The sequence below is a fragment of the Tachyglossus aculeatus genome, unplaced genomic scaffold (assembly GCF_015852505.1).
Source record: "Tachyglossus aculeatus isolate mTacAcu1 unplaced genomic scaffold, mTacAcu1.pri scaffold_160_arrow_ctg1, whole genome shotgun sequence".
NCBI classification, from domain to species: domain Eukaryota; kingdom Metazoa; phylum Chordata; class Mammalia; order Monotremata; family Tachyglossidae; genus Tachyglossus; species Tachyglossus aculeatus.
The window spans coordinates 111,618-115,717 of NW_024044883.1; the positions used below are offsets into that span (position 1 = coordinate 111,618).

The following is a 4,100-nucleotide window of genomic DNA, read 5'->3' on the forward strand; positions in this document are numbered from 1 at the left end:
GCAATCTTAGCACTATTTTTCTCAGCATCCTTTTGTGTTAATAATGGAAATAGTTTTCTAGATTAGGCATATGGCTCATCTAATCTTACTTCCTTAAGTCAGTTTTCCAGGCTGTCTGTCTTTTGTTTCTTTTCATTTTATCTGTAGAGCACATTTGAAACTCTTTCTGAGCTCAGTTTTGATAAGCTCTCCTCCTTCGGTTCTTTTTTGAGCTCTTTAAGTACAGGTACTGTAAACAGTTATTTGGGTGATGAATGGCAATCTGGGAAATGGAGAGAAGTTCCCAAGCAGAATGGGTGGGGAAATACCAATTCAGAAAATGATATAATTATACAAAAGCAAATTGATCAAAATGTGTACAGTAGTTATACTAACTGAAGACTAATTTGTAGAGTTATAGAATTAAAATATGAAAAATCTCTGCAGGTCATTCACTTTATACATTCTTCTGCCTTAATAATAATGATAATAATAATAATAACAATTGTGGTTATATCCGTGTACTAAGCACTGTAATAAGTGCTTAGGTAGATATAAGCTAATCAGTTCCCACATGAGGCTCACAGTCTAAGTAGGACAGAGAACAGATTTTAAATCCTCATTTTACAGATAAGGGAACTGAGGCAAAGAGAAGTTAAATGACTTGCCCAAGTTCACCCAGCAGATATGTGGTGAAGCTAGGGTTAGAACCTTCCTACCGTTTTTTTAAATGATATTTAAATGCTTACTAAATGTCAGGCACTGTACTAAGTGCTGGGGTAGATACAAGGTAATTAGGTTGGACACAGTCCATGTCCCACATGGGGCTCACAGTTTAATCCCCAGTTTATAAATGAGGTAACTGAGGCACAGACAAGTTAAATGACTTGACCAAGGTCACACAGAAGACAAGTGGCAGTACTGGGATTAGAACCCAGGTCTTTCTGATACCCAGGCCCATGCTCTATCCACTAGGCCACGCTCGGTAGTCATGAATTAAAATGGGGGTGGCAGGAATAAAATCTCAAAAACAGTGTGAACTGAGAGAAGAAAATGAACCAATTTTCCAAGAAACAGATATACAGGTGTACAACAGATTGCCCCCCTGGCCTGCAGATCTAGTCATTTCTAAAACTAGATTTCTGTCTCATCCTAAGTTTAGGGGATCTCCAAACACTCTTCAATGAGAATGTCAGATTGGAATGAAAATAAAAATATTTTCAAGGGGAAACTTTCACTTTACAAAGTCATGACCATGTTGATCTCTTCCAAGTTCACCATCTTCCCGGGATAGTGGAGAACCAGTCCCTGTTCCAGGGAATATGATCCTGCCTCAGCCTCAAGATAGCGCTCATGAGAATTTGTTTATTTTTGTAGGAACAGCAGTTTTCACCCAGAGGTGCTCCGTGGACACTGAACTCATGGCTATCCCAAACAGTGTTACAGAATTTGTTCTGTTGGGACTGACCCAAACTCCAGAGAAGTAGAACGTCATCTTTGCTGTCTTCTTGATATTTTACTTGGCTACCCTGTTTGGAAACTTCCTCATTGTGTTGACCATCAAGACTAGCCCAACGCTTGAATCACCTATATACTATTTCCTGACCTATTTGTCATTTTCAGATGCCTGTTTCTCCTCTACCACGGCCCCCAGATTGATTGTAGACTCTCTCTCAGATAGGAAGACCATCACTTTTGGGGGCTGCATGACACAACTCTTTGCACTCCATCTCTTTGGCTGCATAGAAATCCTGGTCCTCATTCTGATGGCCTATGACTGCTACGTGGCCACCTGCAAGCTCCTCCCCTACCCCACCATCATGAAGCAGCATCTGTGTGGCTTTCTGGTGGGCTTAGCTTGGGTAAGGTCTTTCTGGCATTCTTCCACCCAGCTTTTCCTCACCCTGAGACTAACATTCTGCGGTCCCAATGTAATTGATCATTATTTATGTGATGTGCAACCTTTGATCATCATCATCATCAATCGTATTTATTGAGCTCTTACTATGTGCAGAGCACTGTACTAAGCGCTTGGGAAGTACAAATTGGCAACATATAGAGACAGTCCCTACCCAACAGTGGGCTCACAGTCTAAAAGGGGGAGACAGAGAACAAAACCAAACGTACTAACAAAATAAAATAAATAGAATAGATATGTACAAGTAAAATAAATAAATAAATAGAGTAATAAATATGTACAAACATATATACATATATACAGGTGCTGTGGGGAAGGGAAGGAGGTAAAATGTGGGGATGGAGAGGGGGATGAGGGGGAGAGGAAGGAAGGGGCTCAGTCTGGGAAGGCCTCCTGAAGGAGGTGAGCTCTTAGTAGGGCCTTGAAGGGAGGAAGAGAGCTAGTTTGGCGGATGGGTAGAGGGAGGGTATTCTAGGCCCGGGGGATGACGTGGGCTGGGGGTCGATGGCGGGACAGGCGAGAACGAGGTACGGTGAGGAGATTAGTGGTGGAGGAGTGGAGGGTGCGGGGTGGGCTATAGAAGGAGAGAAGGGAGGTGAGGTAGGAGGGGGCGAGGTGATGGAGAGCCTTGAAGCCCAGGGTGAGGAGTTTCTGCCTGATGCGCAGATTGATTGGTAGCCACTGGAGATTTTTGAGGAAGGGAGTAATATGCCCAGAGCGTTTCTGGACAAAGATAATCCGGGCAGCAGCATGAAGTATGGATTGAAGTGGAGAGAGACACGAGGATGGGAGATCAGAGAGAAGGCTGATGCAGTAGTCCAGACGGGATAGGATGAGAGCTTGAATGAGCAGGGTAGCGGTATGGATGGAGAGGAAAGGGCGGATCTTGGCAATGTTGCGGAGCTGAGACCGGCAGGTTTTGGTGACGGCTTGGATTTGAGGGGTGAATGAGAGAGCGGAGTCGAGGATGACACCAAGGTTGCGGGCTTGTGAGACGGGAAGGATGGTAGTGCCATCAACAGAGATGGGAAAGTCAGGGAGAGGGCAGGGTTTGGGAGAGAAGACAAGGAGTTCAGTCTTCGACATGTTGAGCTTTAGGTGGCGGGCAGACATCCAGATGGAGATGTCCTGAAGGCAGGAGGTGATGCGAGCTTGGAGAGAGGGGTAGAGAGCAGGGGCAGAGATGTAGATCTGGGTGTCATCAGCGTAGAGATGATAGCTGAAGCCGTGGGAGCGAATGAGGTCACCAAGGGAGTGCGTGTAGATCGAGAACAGAAGGGAACCAAGCACTGAACCTTGGGGAACCCCCACAGTAAGAGGATGGGATGGGGAGGAGGAGCCTGCAAAAGAGACTGAGAAAGAACGACCGGAGAGATAAGAGGAGAACCAGGAGAGGACGGAGTCTGTGAAGCCAAGGTCAGATAGTGTGTTGAGGAGAAGGGGGTGGTCCACAGTGTCAAAGGCAGCTAAGAGGTCGAGGTGGATTAGGACAGAAACTTTGATGAAACTCGCCTGTGCCGACACTCACTTGGCGAACCTGCTCTTCATTTCCAACAGTGGGGCCTCGAGTTTTGTAGTGCTTATGGCATCCTATGTGGTCATCCTGCCTAAGGGGGCTGAAGAGAGACGTAAAGTCCTATCCACCTGCGGCTCCCACATTCTTGTGGTCACCTTATTCTTCGGTCCCTGTATATTCATATACACCCGGCCCTAGACCACCTTTTCTGTGGATAAATTGGTGTCAGTGTTTTATACGATCATTACGTCCCTGCTTAATCCTTTGATCGACACTCTGAGGACTGCAGAGGTGAAAAATGCCATGGGAAAGTTATGGAGCCAAAAAGTGATTCCTGGGGAGTTATTAGGAAGAGTTTGAAGATGGGAAGAGGTGTATCTTGGTGTATTTTAAAGGAGAGGGAGCTTCAGGTAGGGAACAGAATGAGGAATAGGTTGACCTTTTGGTGCTCTGCGTGTTTGTTTCCACCAGTAACTTTACCATTAAAAAGAAATTGTCAGTTAACAGATTCAAAATTAAACACAAATAATGGTTTCCTGAACTGGTAAGAAGACCGTGGCTTTGAAACTTTTATTTGGAATGTTGAATCCAAATGAAACTGACGGTTCCAAGTGAAACTGGTTTGGCTTAACTTTTGTCAATGTTTTAATGGATTTGGAACAAATATGCCAGGGCAAGATGTGTTAC

General features: G+C 44.9%; 1 pseudogene; it reads left to right on the forward strand.

Annotated features, from left to right (window-relative positions):
* The first annotated feature begins 1,370 nt into the window (after positions 1 to 1,370).
* LOC119923235 lies at positions 1,371 to 3,773 on the forward strand (annotated as a pseudogene).
* Positions 3,774 to 4,100: the final 327 nt, after the last annotated feature.